Here is a 17,642-nt window from a genome sequence, read left to right on the forward strand (position 1 = left end):
AACGCCGTACGGAAGAAAAACAAACCCAACGACACACAAGTGACTGTTCGTGATCCTCCCGACAATGCAGCCCGTTCCGAAGTTTCTCTGACATTGTAATGCGACCAGTGTTGTTTAGTGACCCTTTACGTCCCTTACTGTAATAATGGCACAAGCGTACAAATTCGTCTCCCTGAACATAAATAAGATTCGATCTGATCTCAAAATTGCGGCCCTACAGCAGTTTCTATACCAATCTGACGCTGATATTGTGTTGTTGCAGGAAGTTACTGTTTTAAATCTCTTCATCTCTGGTTTTAAAACCATATCAAACGTTGCTCCTGAGGAAAGTACAGGTACCGCACTTTTATTACGGGAAGGTATTCCAGTTGGGGAGATCGAGTTTTTAGATTCCGGTCGAGGAGTGAGCTGTAAAATTTTTGATGTAACCCTTGTTAATTTATATGCCCCATCAGGCAACAGCAACAAATTCGAACGGTCACGTTTTTATAAGGAGGATGTTACGTATCTGTTGAGGAGAAGTCCTCAAAACCTGATACTAGGAGGTGACTTCAACTGTGTTCTACGTAAAAACGATCAGTCCCCTAATTTTAACTACTGTAAAGAACTGCACGAGCTCGTTAAGAATATTAAGCTGAAAGATGCTTGGGAACTTAAGTATCCTACTTTAGTTAAATTCACTTTTTTCACCGTTACTTCATGCAGCCGTCTGGATAGGATTTATCTATCGGACTGTATCAGTGACAGACTCCTAGCAGTTGACGTAATCCCGGCTAGTTTTACCGACCATTGCGCTTTTACGGCAACGGTTCACTTAAATCGACAGCCTACCAAATTATTTCGTTCCCCGTGGATGTTAAACATATCGCATCTGGCGGACGCTGAGTTATTTGACGTTATCAGGCATGTGTGGGAAACTTGTTTGCGTTCCATCACTTTTTATCCGACTAAAGCGATGTGGTGGACCACTGTTGCCAAACCAAAGCTTCGAAAAAGTCTCATTTATTATAGTGCTCAGAAAGCACGCGCCTTCAAGAGGACCTTTGAGTTTTACTACACTGTGCTGCGACAACTGTATGATTCATCCACTGCGACCAATACTAACTTTCCGTCAATTCAACGTGTCAAGGCTAAACTTGTCAGCTTGAAGCGTCAACAATTGGAAGGTCTGAAAGTTAAATCCAAACCTAAATCTGTTTTAGCCGACGAAATGACATCTATGTACCATTTATTCAAGCATTTATCACGCCGCCGCCGGGCTTTCATTGATGTTTTGGAAAGAGATAATGGGGAATTACTCTCTACACAAGCGGCCATTATTAGTGAAATTCACCAACATTTCCAACGACTGTATTCCAGTGAAATTGTCAATGAACCTGCTGTCAGTGCAGTGGTCAATGTTTTTGATAGGGCGATTACTCCTGCTGACAATGTCGACTTTTTATCGGATTTCACTCCCGAGGAAGTTTTAGCCTTGATCTCTGAGTCGCCTTCCTTTAAATCGCCTGGTCCTGATGGTTTGCCCAAGGAATTTTATATCAAATTCTGGAATGTCCTTGGTGGTACTTTTACTGAAATTGTTAATGAAGTCATGAGTGGTTGTCCTCTACCTGCCGAGTTCAAGGTGGGTAGAATTGTTTTAGTCCCGAAGAGAACTGGTCACAAGCGAGTTGATAATCTCCGTCCACTCACATTGTTGAACTTTGATTATAAAACGATTGCCCGAGCGATTAATAGCAGACTGACCCCCATCCTTGGGCAAGTTATTCATTCACACCAGTCTTGCCTTCCAGGGAGATCCATTATGACTCCGGTTGCGGAGTACAGAGACGTTATTTCAGTAGCGGCCGTAACCAACATCAAATGTGCTTTCCTTTTTCTTGACTTTTGCAAAGCTTTTGACCGCGTTAGTCATCACTATTTAGAACGCATCCTGCAACGAATTGGACTCGAAGAACGAGCTGTGGCAGTCATTCGGCATATGATAACAGGCATTACTGCTAGGATCACCGTTAACGGTCAGCTGACACAAGCTGTTGGTATACGACGAGGTGTACCGCAAGGCAGTCCGTTGTCGATGTCGCTCTTTGTTTTGTCGCTCGAGCCATTTCTGAAGAGATTGTGTATCACATTAACTGGCCTTTCTGTCTTAGGGAGCAATCTTACTGTGAGGGCTTACGCCGATGATGTTGCTGTTATCCTACGTCATGAGTCTGAAGTGGCCCAATTGCGGGCTGAGATTGATACTTACAGCACTGCGTCTGGAGCGAAACTCAGTGAGGGTAAATGTAAGGTTCTAAGCTTACGGGGCTTCGAATCTCTTGCTATACCGTGGGCACAGATCGTCGAACAACATGTTGCTCTGGGAATCATCATCGATAGGTGTCCTTTACGTATGGCAGCTAAAAACTGGAAACTTACTGCCAATCGAATACAGGGAGCTATAGTCGAAAACACCTGGCGATCGACAAATATCCTCCAGAAGATCAGGATTTTGAATACATACATACTCTGTAAAGCTTATTATGTCGCTCAGGTGTTCCCTCTTCCCAAAATGCAAGCCCATAAGATCATGCGTTTGTCCAGCAGGTTTGTGTGGCTCGGTCATATTTTTAAGTTAACCTATACCACACTGTCTAAGTCAGTGCAAGCTGGGGGCCTGCAACTCAATGATATCCGTCGAAAGGCGACAGCACTCTATATAAAACGAACAACTGTGATAATTACCACGATGCCCCATACTATCACATCGAAGCTGTTTCGCATTGTTCGCCCTAAATGTACGAAACCGCCAATTGACATCGGGAAACTAAACTTTCAATTGCAACATGTCGGTGTTTATTACCTCGAAATGAGTTACTTAGGTGACAGTGTTTCCACAAGTTCTTGTCTCACGACAGTGTTCTTAATTGCTCAGTGGCAGAAGTACGAAGCTCCAAATACAATTGAAATGCACTACCCAAGAATCGTCTGGACGGCAGTGTGGACCAATATTACTCTCAAAATTCATTCTTCCGATGTGCTTTCCGCCTGGTATAAAGTTGTCCACAATCTTATTCCAACCAACGAAAAACTCAACCGCATTGGCTTAAGTGCTACTGACAACTGCCTCAAATGTGGATTAGTAGATACTCTGAGGCACAGGTTTACTTGCTGTGGACATCAGTTCAACTGGCATTGGGTGCGGAAACGATTGGCGCTGCTCACACGTAGCACTGAAAGTCTTTATACAACTGATATCCTCCTGTGGCCTGATACACGGTTTTACCCCAAAACGAAAAACAATACTGTTATGTGGATGCTGGGACATTTTGTCAATTACGTCATAACGCAACACGGAGAAGACAATATTACTGCCTTTACTGCTTATATGGCAACGGCATATTGGCGAAGAAACCAGTTCCCACACATTAAGAGGGATTTTGGCAATATGTTAACAATCCTGTTTGAGAAACAGGGAATTGGGTGATTCTAAAGTAAATCCGCGATTCCTGTCACCATTTCCATGGTGAAGTTCCAAGGTACAAGACAACAGTGAATCCTATTTTCGTTATCATTTCGCCTATGGCGCTTGAAGATGCTGAAGTTTTCTTTTCTTTCTTATTCCTCATTATTTGTTTTTTGAGGGAAGAGACATCTCTTTCTTTTTTTTTTGTCCTCTCTTCTTGGTTTTGAGAAAGATTCTAATTTTCGTTGGCACTTATATTCCAAAAAGAAGAAGCAATGAGCTCCTTGTAATCACGAAGAAATTGAATTCCTTTTGTGTACTGTTGTACGATGCTAGTGAATCTGGAGACTTTGATTTCATTTGATTATAGCTGAAGAAGCTCGCCAAGGAAGGCATTCATGGAGAGCGCAAGGAGGGCTGTAAGGGGAGAAGGGAGGCCCTAAAAAAAAAAAAAAAAAAAAAAAAAAAAAGCGGTCTAAGGCGCTGGTTTCAGGCACCAGTCTCTTCGGAGGCGTGGGTTCGAATCCCACCGCTGCCAACGTTTTCTGTCTCGAAAACAGGAGCACTGATTTCCCGCGAAGGAAAAAGCGCAGCGTCGGTTTCTTAAACTGTCGTAGCACAGTGGTGCGTGGTGTAACAACAGGATTCACCGGCGCAGTTTCGTCTCATGATTGCTGGCGTTCGTCTCCACGAGACGCGTCCCGAGCATGCCGTTCTACGAAGTGGAAACGTTAATTTTTGCAGTTGTCGTCAAGTAGCGGGTGGGCGCTCGCCGTGTTTGTTGGAGGAGTGCTTGTGTCGTTATCCGGTGTCGTCTAGTGGCTGGGATACCTGGCTCTCGCCCAGGAGGCCTGGGTTCGATTCCCGGTACCGGAAATGCACATTTTATTGCTCCTCTTATGCGACTTGTCCCGACTTAGCTCGACTGACGCTCCGCTGACGCTTGCAGAAAACTACGTAAAATATGATTCGCGGCCACAAGTGACGGCGAGAGAGATGCGACATCTGTCCACCTCTTATCCGGGCACATACCTGCGGTCAACAGACTTGGAGGACTGCAAGACATTGCCACGGGGGTTGAATGCAGCTAACCACTCTGCTCAGTGTCCATCAGCGCGGGCACGTTCGTTTGCCAGTATACATATAATGGAGACCGCGTCTGACACAGCTGTTGCGAGACACAGTCGGCCGAGCTTTGCTGTGCACAGCCACTTGCAGTCGCGAGAGTTGAATTCCGCGGTGGCTCCGTGGCCGTGATCGTCTAGTGGTCAGGACATTGCGTTGTGGCCGCAACAACCCAGGCTCGAATCCGGGTCACGGCACTTTTTAAAGTTCTGCCTTGCTGTCGCTGCAATGACGATAGTGACCCAGTGATTGAAATCACGTTGCCCTCCTGATTTTGTGCTCATGTTCCTCAGGCTGCAGGTGGCACTACCGATTCCTTATAAACACGCGATGCCGCCGCACCAGGGCGCTGGCAGCTGCCTGTGTAGTTAATCTCTATTCGAAAAGGGCAGTCGTTCGAGGTGCGATGTTCGAGCAACCAGTCGCAGCAGATCAGGAAGCTGTGTCGTGCACTGCATTCTACAAATGCCAGGAACACTGGTGTAGGTAGCGTGGCCGAGCGGTCTAAGGCGCTGGTTTAAGGCACCAGTCTCTTCGGAGGCGTGGGTTCGAATCCCACCGCTGCCAATTTTTACTTCTCGTTTTTGTGCCATTGCGGTGTGTTCTCGTGGGGTAGAACGCAGCTCCTGTGACCGCCGCGTCGCGTAGGTAGCGTGGCCGAGCGGTCTAAGGCGCTGGTTTCAGGCACCAGTCTCTTCGGAGGCGTGGGTTCGAATCCCACCGCTGCCAACGTTTTCTGTCTCGAAAACAGGAGCACTGATTTCCCGCGAAGGAAAAAGCGCAGCGTCGGTTTCTTAAACTGTCGTAGCACAGTGGTGCGTGGTGTAACAACAGGATTCACCGGCGCAGTTTCGTCTCATGATTGCTGGCGTTCGTCTCCACGAGACGCGTCCCGAGCATGCCGTTCTACGAAGTGGAAACGTTAATTTTTGCAGTTGTCGTCAAGTAGCGGGTGGGCGCTCGCCGTGTTTGTTGGAGGAGTGCTTGTGTCGTTATCCGCTGTCGTCTAGTGGCTGGGATACCTGGCTCTCGCCCAGGAGGCCTGGGTTCGATTCCCGGTACCGGAAATGCACATTTTATTGCTCCTCTTATGCGACTTGTCCCGACTTAGCTCGACTGACGCTCCGCTGACGCTTGCAGAAAACTACGTAAAATATGATTCGCGGCCACAAGTGACGGCGAGAGAGATGCGACATCTGTCCACCTCTTATCCGGGCACATACCTGCGGTCAACAGACTTGGAGGACTGCAAGACATTGCCACGGGGGTTGAATGCAGCTAACCACTCTGCTCAGTGTCCATCAGCGCGGGCACGTTCGTTTGCCAGTATACATATAATGGAGACCGCGTCTGACACAGCTGTTGCGAGACACAGTCGGCCGAGCTTTGCTGTGCACAGCCACTTGCAGTCGCGAGAGTTGAATTCCGCGGTGGCTCCGTGGCCGTGATCGTCTAGTGGTCAGGACATTGCGTTGTGGCCGCAACAACCCAGGCTCGAATCCGGGTCACGGCACTTTTTAAAGTTCTGCCTTGCTGTCGCTGCAATGACGATAGTGACCCAGTGATTGAAATCACGTTGCCCTCCTGATTTTGTGCTCATGTTCCTCAGGCTGCAGGTGGCACTACCGATTCCTTATAAACACGCGATGCCGCCGCACCAGGGCGCTGGCAGCTGCCTGTGTAGTTAATCTCTATTCGAAAAGGGCAGTCGTTCGAGGTGCGATGTTCGAGCAACCAGTCGCAGCAGATCAGGAAGCTGTGTCGTGCACTGCATTCTACAAATGCCAGGAACACTGGTGTAGGTAGCGTGGCCGAGCGGTCTAAGGCGCTGGTTTAAGGCACCAGTCTCTTCGGAGGCGTGGGTTCGAATCCCACCGCTGCCAATTTTTACTTCTCGTTTTTGTGCCATTGCGGTGTGTTCTCGTGGGGTAGAACGCAGCTCCTGTGACCGCCGCGTCGCGTAGGTAGCGTGGCCGAGCGGTCTAAGGCGCTGGTTTCAGGCACCAGTCTCTTCGGAGTCGTGGGCCCGAACACATCGCGCGCTCGCTCCGGCGTGTCGGGCGGTGTTTACGGGTGCTTCGTGGCGGCGGCGGCAGTTGCTTCGCGGCGCGGTTTTTCATCTGTGCTGTACTTTTTGGTGAAGTGAGTACTATGGATCACGGTGATTCCGAGGATCGTCAGAATAACATTCAGTGCGCCTTTGATCGATCGGTAATTCGGCCGTCCGCTTTCGAAATTCATAAATGGCTTCGCGAGGATTTGAACTTAACGGACAGTGACGTTCTTGGTTTACAATTGGATTCCTTTTTGAACTCTTTGTTTTTGAAGTTGCCAACTCCCGAAATGTGTGACACTCTTGTATCGGCCAATGACGGTGTGCGACAATTTAAGCACTTTGATGGCAGAATTAGTAATGTTGTGTTGTCTAATGCTGGTTTTGGTATCCGGACAGTGCGTGTTTTCAATCTACCGTTTGAAATGAGGAACGAAACGATTTCGAGTGCTTTGACGCCTTATGGCACTGTTTTGTCGGTGTCAAAGGAAAAATGGTCAGCTGCTTATCTTTTTCAAGTGGAGAACGGTATCCGTAGTGTGAAAATGATAGTTAAGAAACATATTCCTTCTTTTGTTTATATTAAAGGACAACGCGCTTTCATAACGTACAGCGGTCAGCCCCAGACGTGTTCTTTTTGTAATAGTACTGGTCATTTCCGGCAGGACTGTCCTGCGCGTAGGCGGCCGGTACAGCTGCCACGTGGCAGTAGTCAGGACGAGATGACGTGGGCAGCAGTCGCCATTGGTCCCACCCCCCGCGACGCGCGACGCGCTGAGGCAACCGCCGTACCGGCGGACGCTACTGACATGGACACCTCACCCTCTTTGCCAATACATAGCGTTGTGTCGGAAGTGACTGTTAGTTCTCTTTCGGAAAATGTGACTGCGTCGCAGGACGTTTCCGTTAGCGCGCAACACACAGTGTCAGCACTCGTTCCAGAACGCGTGCCATTCACAGAATCTAGCCTCGTCAATGACGCTGCGTTCCGTACGGCTTCATTGTCTGCTCTGGCTGTTGAGACGCCATCAGTATTAGAATCCGCTACCTCAGTAAACTCTGTGGCAGTCTCGGAATCGGTCGCGGAAGATGTGATGCTGTCAGGATCAGAACCCGCCCCTGTGTTCCCCACGCGTGCTGCGTCCGCGAGTGTGGCTACTTCCGACCATGTTACTGGCCACCGCCACGAGAGTTTTTCGATTCCAGAGGCCCCCAAATCGCGACGCGAGCGGAATACTGCCGGCACTAGCAACCCTCAACGTTTGCGCTGTGCCAGTACTTCTGGTCGATTGGAATCAGGTTTCTTTTCCGGACGGGTTCGCAGCCCGTCGCCGGTCCGTCGGGCCGTCGTGCCGTCCCAGTCCCAACCGACACAGCAAGGTTCGCAGCGGACCCTGCAGAGTGTTGAAGTTGTGTCCCGGCCGGCGTTGACGTCGGGCCGTGGCCAGCAACGACACATTTCTCGCAGTCAGCCGGCAAAGAAAACCACCCCTGCCGACAGTAAGCGTGACGTGGCTGTTCGCCGGCTTAAAGATATTTTGCGCACGCAGGGTTCCGAAACGGACGTTGACTTGGCCATGGACGCTGTGCCGTCTGCTCAAATGCCTGTCAAACGCAAATCTGGCGACCCACACCCTCGGCGCACTCATACGTCTGTGCGTGACCCTGGGTCGACACCTTCCTTAGCTTCCTCCCCCACGGTGGTGTCCGGATCTACAGCAGACGCGCCTATGGAGTTTGCGAGCGTGCCCAAGCCCCCTCCTCCCCGTGACCAGCTGGATTGGTCGGCGGATGTGGAGGAAACGGATGACGGGACTTCAACCCGTGCATAACCTGTCTATTCTGCGGCACACATTTTAACTGGTGATGCAGGTTTTCCTGTTGTCTGTTCGTTTCTTTTGTGTTTTTTTTTATCTCCGTATGGCGTCTGATCCACGTCAGTGGAATGTTGTTACTGTCAATGTAAACAAAATGCGTAGTCAGTACAAGGTGTCCGCCCTGCACGCTTTTTTACGTGCCAATAATTGTCATATAGCATTTCTACAAGAAGTTACGCGTGACGCCTTGTCGTTTTTTGCTACTTTTACAGATTTTATTGTTATTGATAACGTCGTGTCATTGGAAGGTACAGGCACGGTGATTTTAGTCCGTTCTGGTCATGACGTGCAAGGTATTGACTGTTTGCCGGATGGCCGTGCTATTGCGTGTACTGTTCATGGTTTTGTTTTTGTTAATGTTTATGCCCCTTCTGGTAGCACGCCTGCAAGGAATCGATTTTATTCTCAGGACTTCTGTTATTTTCTTCACCGAAATCGGGACAACTTAGTTGTTGGGGGAGATTTTAATGCTGTTATAGACGACAGGGACCAGGAGCCTAGACCCAATAGGTGTCCGGGACTTTCTGCTCTAGTTGATGGCCTCCGGCTCCGAGATACGTGGCGTGTGCTCCACCCTCACACAACGGAGTTTACCTATTTTTATCCCACGGGCCATAGTCGTCTTGACAGGATTTATGTGTCGTCCCCGCTTGTGACTAATGTTTTGGAGGCAGAAGTTCATCCAGTTCTTTTTTCTGATCACTGTGGTTATGTATGTCGACTCATTTTATCTCTTCCCCGTATTCCTCGTCGGAAGCCGTTGTGGAAGTTTAACTGCAGCCTTTTAAGTGATGTACATTTTAATCGAAAGTTTACCGTCATGTGGCAAAGCGTCTTGCAGACCAAGCCTGCAGCACGCAGCACTCTTGAGTGGTGGGTGAAGGTTGCTAAGCCGGCTATAAGGGCATTTTTAATTAATTTTAGCCGCGAAGCTGCACATTGGCGTCGTGAGACAGCGCGTTTTTATCAGAGTTGTCTGCGTGATCTCGCCCAGCGAGTTACAGCCCAGCCTGAACTTCTTCCTACTCTCAAGCAGTTTAAGGCCAAACTGTTCCACGAACTGAGGCAGAAATGTGACGGCCCGGTTATTCGAAGTCAGCCGGTAGGTGTCGTGGATGGGGAGGCCTTATCTGTGTACCATCTAAATAGAGAGAGAAGGAGGCGCGCGAAGTTACGCATTGATACTTGGATCACACGTGACGGTACGAAAACCTCTGACGTGGGCCGGATTGAACGGGAAATTACTGAGCACTTTGCTTCTCTTTTCAACGATGTCGCTGTGATTCCTGGCGCGATGCGGTGGCTATTGCAACAGACGCCAAATGTTTTGAGCCGCACCGATAGGGCTCATCTTAACGCACCCTTTACTCTTGAGGAACTAAGGGAGGCTGTTCACGGCAGTTCGCGGGGGAAATCTCCCGGTGTAGATGGGATACCGGTAGAATTTTATCTCAAGTTTTTTAATGTTCTGAGCGATACTATACTTGCAGTTGCCAATGACATTCAAAACGGCATTGCTATACCGGCAGAATTTGAAGAGGGCTGTATTGCCCTCGTTCCGAAAACCACAGCTGTGCCGAGCATTGACAATGTCCGACCTATAACTTTGTTAAACTCGGATTACAAAATTGTGGCACGGTGTGTCGCAATTAGGATGAAGCAAGTTCTGCCGAAAGTCCTCAGTGAAAATCAGACGTGCGCGGTAAGAGATCGAAATATCTTCGATGCTATTTTGGCATATAGAGACTGTATAGGATATGTCAAAAGCGCCAGGGTGCGGACTGCTGGGATTTTATTGGTAGATTTTAAAAATGCATTTGATCGAATAAGTCATTTTTATTTACAGAAAGTCATGACCAGAATGGGTTTCGGGCTGAAGTTTACACGGCTGATTCAAAATTTTTTGCGCAATGCCACGTCACGCGTTAGCATTAATGGCCATCTCAGTGATACAATACAAATAAGGCGTTCTGTGCGTCAAGGCTGCCCTCTATCGATGGGTCTGTATGCCTTAGCTTTAGACCCTCTCCTTCGTTCCATTTGCCATGAATGTCGGGGCATCAGAGTGGGTGACGAGCACCTAATCTGCAAAGCCTATGCTGATGATTTGGGGGTGTTTATTGAACAGCCGGGTGACATCGATAGGCTGTACAGTGCTCTGAAACAGTTTGAGGCAGCGACTGGGGCGGTCGTAAGTACTAATAAGACGGCTCTACTCCCCCTCACACCGCGCATGCGTGCTGTCCACCGTCACTGGTACTGTATTAAACAGCAGTACAAAGTTCTGGGCATTGTCCTGACGGACGACACTCAACGGATGGCGGCGCTAAACTGGCGCACGACGCTTCATCAGATTCGTGCACTGGCGAAAATCCACGCTGTCAGGAATCTGGCGCTTGGCGAAAAAGTATTCCTCATAAATACCTGTGTACTTGCCAAAGCGTGGTACTTGGCCCAGATTCTGCCACTGCCGAAAAAACTTGAACGTGCCATCAAACACGCAGTCTACTGGCTGTTGTGGAAAGGCAATATTTTTAAGGTGTCCATGGACACGTGCACTTTGAGCGTGACGGAGGGGGGGCTGGGTCTGGTTGATCTCCACGCCAAATGTGCGGCGTTGTTCTTTCGAAGGACTACTGCGGTGGTTGAAAAAGGGCCTCGTAGTGTGACGGCGGTTCTGTTTGCCAAATATCGACCACATTCGGTGGCTGCTCCAGTTTTTGTTTCTGATGTTCCTTATACGGTAAATTATGTGCGCCACTTCTACCTTTATGGTAGTTACGTTGTTAGCAGCGATGTCCGTGGACGCACGGTCAGTGATATCATACGAGCACTTCGCGGGAATCCATCGAAGAATAAATGGGAACGACGGCTGCCGCAGTACGACTGGAATACCGTGTGGAAAAACATTGCATCTAAGGTCGTCCCGGCGGAAGTACGTGCGACGTGGTACAAATTAGTGAACCGTACAATTTCGACGAACTCAAAATTACAGTCCATCCATCTTATCCAGTCTAGTGCTTGTGAAATGTGCGCTGAAGAGGACACTCTTGAACATCGCTTTGTGTGTCGCAAATTCAGAGTTGTTTGGGACACTGCACGTGATATGATACGCTTGATTAACAGAGTGGCTACGCATCATGTGACCGCGATAGACGCCATAGTGCCGCAGTGTAAGGCTTACCCTGTAGCCAAACGTAATGCCACGATTTGGATTATTGGACACACCATTCATTCTATGTTTTCTCTCGGATTGACTGATAAACTGGACTTCCTTACTTATCTTTGGACTGAACATAATACCGAACGCGTCCGTGCAACTTATCACGAGACTTTTTCCAATTTTTTGAATGCTGCTCTGTCTCATGTATTCAACACGAGTTTGAATTATTCTTGATTCTGATTGATTCCTTATACATAGTTTCCCTGTCCCGTCCATGACGTGAACAGATCTAGACAGGAACGTAACGTAACGAAAATATTAAATTGTATGTCTCCGTCATGTTGTGTATATGTTGCTCGACGAAATTTACTGTCGTGCGCACCTTGATGCTTTCGTCGTTCTCCGTCTTCCTTTCTTTTTTGTTTACTCATCGAGTGGCCGATGTTCTATTGCTTATTTATTTTTTTCTTACAGCGGTGAACGCTTTTTGCTTTCCATTATTGTCTTTAGTGGCACGGACCTCTCTTGCAGCATTGTACTTTGTGTACTCTTCTGCAGTTTCCTGTCGGTCTGTGCCTTGCCTAACCAATTGTTCCTTTTTTTTGTGCTCTCGTTGTGTCTTTACATCCCCTTTTATTTTTACTGCTGTGTGGAAATGACCGAGGTGGTCAATTGGCGTTTTCAGTTTCAAGTTGGTTGATGTGGTGCTTTCCAGGTACGGCTTTCAATGACGCACGGGTCGAATTCCTTTAAATTTGAGGTTAAGGTTCTTGTTTTTACTAGTTTTTCTAGGGAAGTTTCTTCTTTTTTCTCTTTTCCCTTTTTTTTTTACCCCCGTATGTGTGCTGTTCGCTGCATACCAATACATTCCATTACATTATCTTGGAGGGATTTATTCATTTTTCATTTCGCATGTATGTTTCCACGTATTGGACCATCCGGAGGAACTCCTTGCTCTTACGCAGGAATATCTGGATCAACGGGGGAACACTCACGTTCATTGTCATCGGGGGAGCTACATCAACTAATTGTACAGCCACAGAAGCTCGCCAACGACGGCAATTATGGAGAGCGCAAGGCCGGGCTATAAGGGGAGTTGGGAGGCCCGCAAATAAAAAAAAAAAAAAAAAAAAAAAAAACAAAAAAAAAATAAAAGAAAAAAAAAAAAAAAAAGCTGCCAACGTTTTCTGTCTCGAAAACAGGAGCACTGATTTCCCGCGAAGGAAAAAGCGCAGCGTCGGTTTCTTAAACTGTCGTAGCACAGTGGTGCGTGGTGTAACAACAGGATTCACCGGCGCAGTTTCGTCTCATGATTGCTGGCGTTCGTCTCCACGAGACGCGTCCCGAGCATGCCGTTCTACGAAGTGGAAACGTTAATTTTTGCAGTTGTCGTCAAGTAGCGGGTGGGCGCTCGCCGTGTTTGTTGGAGGAGTGCTTGTGTCGTTATCCGCTGTCGTCTAGTGGCTGGGATACCTGGCTCTCGCCCAGGAGGCCTGGGTTCGATTCCCGGTACCGGAAATGCACATTTTATTGCTCCTCTTATGCGACTTGTCCCGACTTAGCTCGACTGACGCTCCGCTGACGCTTGCAGAAAACTACGTAAAATATGATTCGCGGCCACAAGTGACGGCGAGAGAGATGCGACATCTGTCCACCTCTTATCCGGGCACATACCTGCGGTCAACAGACTTGGAGGACTGCAAGACATTGCCACGGGGGTTGAATGCAGCTAACCACTCTGCTCAGTGTCCATCAGCGCGGGCACGTTCGTTTGCCAGTATACATATAATGGAGACCGCGTCTGACACAGCTGTTGCGAGACACAGTCGGCCGAGCTTTGCTGTGCACAGCCACTTGCAGTCGCGAGAGTTGAATTCCGCGGTGGCTCCGTGGCCGTGATCGTCTAGTGGTCAGGACATTGCGTTGTGGCCGCAACAACCCAGGCTCGAATCCGGGTCACGGCACTTTTTAAAGTTCTGCCTTGCTGTCGCTGCAATGACGATAGTGACCCAGTGATTGAAATCACGGTGCCCTCCTGATTTTGTGCTCATGTTCCTCAGGCTGCAGGTGGCACTACCGATTCCTTATAAACACGCGATGCCGCCGCACCAGGGCGCTGGCAGCTGCCTGTGTAGTTAATCTCTATTCGAAAAGGGCAGTCGTTCGAGGTGCGATGTTCGAGCAACCAGTCGCAGCAGATCAGGAAGCTGTGTCGTGCACTGCATTCTACAAATGCCAGGAACACTGGTGTAGGTAGCGTGGCCGAGCGGTCTAAGGCGCTGGTTTAAGGCACCAGTCTCTTCGGAGGCGTGGGTTCGAATCCCACCGCTGCCAATTTTTACTTCTCGTTTTTGTGCCATTGCGGTGTGTTCTCGTGGGGTAGAACGCAGCTCCTGTGACCGCCGCGTCGCGTAGGTAGCGTGGCCGAGCGGTCTAAGGCGCTGGTTTCAGGCACCAGTCTCTTCGGAGGCGTGGGTTCGAATCCCACCGCTGCCAACGTTTTCTGTCTCGAAAACAGGAGCACTGATTTCCCGCGAAGGAAAAAGCGCAGCGTCGGTTTCTTAAACTGTCGTAGCACAGTGGTGCGTGGTGTAACAACAGGATTCACCGGCGCAGTTTCGTCTCATGATTGCTGGCGTTCGTCTCCACGAGACGCGTCCCGAGCATGCCGTTCTACGAAGTGGAAACGTTAATTTTTGCAGTTGTCGTCAAGTAGCGGGTGGGCGCTCGCCGTGTTTGTTGGAGGAGTGCTTGTGTCGTTATCCGCTGTCGTCTAGTGGCTGGGATACCTGGCTCTCGCCCAGGAGGCCTGGGTTCGATTCCCGGTACCGGAAATGCACATTTTATTGCTCCTCTTATGCGACTTGTCCCGACTTAGCTCGACTGACGCTCCGCTGACGCTTGCAGAAAACTACGTAAAATATGATTCGCGGCCACAAGTGACGGCGAGAGAGATGCGACATCTGTCCACCTCTTATCCGGGCACATACCTGCGGTCAACAGACTTGGAGGACTGCAAGACATTGCCACGGGGGTTGAATGCAGCTAACCACTCTGCTCAGTGTCCATCAGCGCGGGCACGTTCGTTTGCCAGTATACATATAATGGAGACCGCGTCTGACACAGCTGTTGCGAGACACAGTCGGCCGAGCTTTGCTGTGCACAGCCACTTGCAGTCGCGAGAGTTGAATTCCGCGGTGGCTCCGTGGCCGTGATCGTCTAGTGGTCAGGACATTGCGTTGTGGCCGCAACAACCCAGGCTCGAATCCGGGTCACGGCACTTTTTAAAGTTCTGCCTTGCTGTCGCTGCAATGACGATAGTGACCCAGTGATTGAAATCACGTTGCCCTCCTGATTTTGTGCTCATGTTCCTCAGGCTGCAGGTGGCACTACCGATTCCTTATAAACACGCGATGCCGCCGCACCAGGGCGCTGGCAGCTGCCTGTGTAGTTAATCTCTATTCGAAAAGGGCAGTCGTTCGAGGTGCGATGTTCGAGCAACCAGTCGCAGCAGATCAGGAAGCTGTGTCGTGCACTGCATTCTACAAATGCCAGGAACACTGGTGTAGGTAGCGTGGCCGAGCGGTCTAAGGCGCTGGTTTAAGGCACCAGTCTCTTCGGAGGCGTGGGTTCGAATCCCACCGCTGCCAATTTTTACTTCTCGTTTTTGTGCCATTGCGGTGTGTTCTCGTGGGGTAGAACGCAGCTCCTGTGACCGCCGCGTCGCGTAGGTAGCGTGGCCGAGCGGTCTAAGGCGCTGGTTTCAGGCACCAGTCTCTTCGGAGGCGTGGGTTCGAATCCCACCGCTGCCAACGTTTTCTGTCTCGAAAACAGGAGCACTGATTTCCCGCGAAGGAAAAAGCGCAGCGTCGGTTTCTTAAACTGTCGTAGCACAGTGGTGCGTGGTGTAACAACAGGATTCACCGGCGCAGTTTCGTCTCATGATTGCTGGCGTTCGTCTCCACGAGACGCGTCCCGAGCATGCCGTTCTACGAAGTGGAAACGTTAATTTTTGCAGTTGTCGTCAAGTAGCGGGTGGGCGCTCGCCGTGTTTGTTGGAGGAGTGCTTGTGTCGTTATCCGCTGTCGTCTAGTGGCTGGGATACCTGGCTCTCGCCCAGGAGGCCTGGGTTCGATTCCCGGTACCGGAAATGCACATTTTATTGCTCCTCTTATGCGACTTGTCCCGACTTAGCTCGACTGACGCTCCGCTGACGCTTGCAGAAAACTACGTAAAATATGATTCGCGGCCACAAGTGACGGCGAGAGAGATGCGACATCTGTCCACCTCTTATCCGGGCACATACCTGCGGTCAACAGACTTGGAGGACTGCAAGACATTGCCACGGGGGTTGAATGCAGCTAACCACTCTGCTCAGTGTCCATCAGCGCGGGCACGTTCGTTTGCCAGTATACATATAATGGAGACCGCGTCTGACACAGCTGTTGCGAGACACAGTCGGCCGAGCTTTGCTGTGCACAGCCACTTGCAGTCGCGAGAGTTGAATTCCGCGGTGGCTCCGTGGCCGTGATCGTCTAGTGGTCAGGACATTGCGTTGTGGCCGCAACAACCCAGGCTCGAATCCGGGTCACGGCACTTTTTAAAGTTCTGCCTTGCTGTCGCTGCAATGACGATAGTGACCCAGTGATTGAAATCACGTTGCCCTCCTGATTTTGTGCTCATGTTCCTCAGGCTGCAGGTGGCACTACCGATTCCTTATAAACACGCGATGCCGCCGCACCAGGGCGCTGGCAGCTGCCTGTGTAGTTAATCTCTATTCGAAAAGGGCAGTCGTTCGAGGTGCGATGTTCGAGCAACCAGTCGCAGCAGATCAGGAAGCTGTGTCGTGCACTGCATTCTACAAATGCCAGGAACACTGGTGTAGGTAGCGTGGCCGAGCGGTCTAAGGCGCTGGTTTAAGGCACCAGTCTCTTCGGAGGCGTGGGTTCGAATCCCACCGCTGCCAATTTTTACTTCTCGTTTTTGTGCCATTGCGGTGTGTTCTCGTGGGGTAGAACGCAGCTCCTGTGACCGCCGCGTCGCGTAGGTAGCGTGGCCGAGCGGTCTAAGGCGCTGGTTTCAGGCACCAGTCTCTTCGGAGGCGTGGGTTCGAATCCCACCGCTGCCAACGTTTTCTGTCTCGAAAACAGGAGCACTGATTTCCCGCGAAGGAAAAAGCGCAGCGTCGGTTTCTTAAACTGTCGTAGCACAGTGGTGCGTGGTGTAACAACAGGATTCACCGGCGCAGTTTCGTCTCATGATTGCTGGCGTTCGTCTCCACGAGACGCGTCCCGAGCATGCCGTTCTACGAAGTGGAAACGTTAATTTTTGCAGTTGTCGTCAAGTAGCGGGTGGGCGCTCGCCGTGTTTGTTGGAGGAGTGCTTGTGTCGTTATCCGCTGTCGTCTAGTGGCTGGGATACCTGGCTCTCGCCCAGGAGGCCTGGGTTCGATTCCCGGTACCGGAAATGCACATTTTATTGCTCCTCTTATGCGACTTGTCCCGACTTAGCTCGACTGACGCTCCGCTGACGCTTGCAGAAAACTACGTAAAATATGATTCGCGGCCACAAGTGACGGCGAGAGAGATGCGACATCTGTCCACCTCTTATCCGGGCACATACCTGCGGTCAACAGACTTGGAGGACTGCAAGACATTGCCACGGGGGTTGAATGCAGCTAACCACTCTGCTCAGTGTCCATCAGCGCGGGCACGTTCGTTTGCCAGTATACATATAATGGAGACCGCGTCTGACACAGCTGTTGCGAGACACAGTCGGCCGAGCTTTGCTGTGCACAGCCACTTGCAGTCGCGAGAGTTGAATTCCGCGGTGGCTCCGTGGCCGTGATCGTCTAGTGGTCAGGACATTGCGTTGTGGCCGCAACAACCCAGGCTCGAATCCGGGTCACGGCACTTTTTAAAGTTCTGCCTTGCTGTCGCTGCAATGACGATAGTGACCCAGTGATTGAAATCACGT

At 50.1% G+C, this 17,642-nt stretch overlaps 10 non-coding genes across 10 annotated transcripts; all 10 read left to right on the forward strand.

Moving 5' to 3' along the window:
* Positions 1 to 4,252: 4,252 nt before the first annotated feature.
* On the forward strand, positions 4,253 to 4,324 carry Trnae-cuc. Its single transcript has one exon. It is a non-coding gene; the product is annotated as a tRNA-Glu (tRNA).
* Positions 4,325 to 5,058: 734 nt separating this feature from the next.
* Trnal-aag lies at positions 5,059 to 5,140 on the forward strand. Its single transcript has one exon. It is a non-coding gene; the product is annotated as a tRNA-Leu (tRNA).
* An 80-nt stretch (positions 5,141 to 5,220) lies between these two features.
* Trnal-cag lies at positions 5,221 to 5,302 on the forward strand. The gene has a single exon. It is a non-coding gene; the product is annotated as a tRNA-Leu (tRNA).
* Positions 5,303 to 6,374: 1,072 nt separating this feature from the next.
* On the forward strand, positions 6,375 to 6,456 carry Trnal-aag. Its single transcript has one exon. It is a non-coding gene; the product is annotated as a tRNA-Leu (tRNA).
* Positions 6,457 to 13,918: 7,462 nt separating this feature from the next.
* On the forward strand, positions 13,919 to 14,000 carry Trnal-aag. Its single transcript has one exon. It is a non-coding gene; the product is annotated as a tRNA-Leu (tRNA).
* An 80-nt stretch (positions 14,001 to 14,080) lies between these two features.
* Trnal-cag lies at positions 14,081 to 14,162 on the forward strand. Its single transcript has one exon. It is a non-coding gene; the product is annotated as a tRNA-Leu (tRNA).
* A 1,072-nt stretch (positions 14,163 to 15,234) lies between these two features.
* Positions 15,235 to 15,316, forward strand: Trnal-aag. The gene has a single exon. It is a non-coding gene; the product is annotated as a tRNA-Leu (tRNA).
* An 80-nt stretch (positions 15,317 to 15,396) lies between these two features.
* Positions 15,397 to 15,478, forward strand: Trnal-cag. The gene has a single exon. It is a non-coding gene; the product is annotated as a tRNA-Leu (tRNA).
* A 1,072-nt stretch (positions 15,479 to 16,550) lies between these two features.
* Positions 16,551 to 16,632, forward strand: Trnal-aag. Its single transcript has one exon. It is a non-coding gene; the product is annotated as a tRNA-Leu (tRNA).
* Positions 16,633 to 16,712: 80 nt separating this feature from the next.
* Trnal-cag lies at positions 16,713 to 16,794 on the forward strand. The gene has a single exon. It is a non-coding gene; the product is annotated as a tRNA-Leu (tRNA).
* Positions 16,795 to 17,642: the final 848 nt, after the last annotated feature.

Source organism: Schistocerca piceifrons, unplaced genomic scaffold, assembly GCF_021461385.2.
Source record: "Schistocerca piceifrons isolate TAMUIC-IGC-003096 unplaced genomic scaffold, iqSchPice1.1 HiC_scaffold_1764, whole genome shotgun sequence".
Taxonomy (NCBI): Eukaryota; Metazoa; Arthropoda; class Insecta; order Orthoptera; family Acrididae; genus Schistocerca; species Schistocerca piceifrons.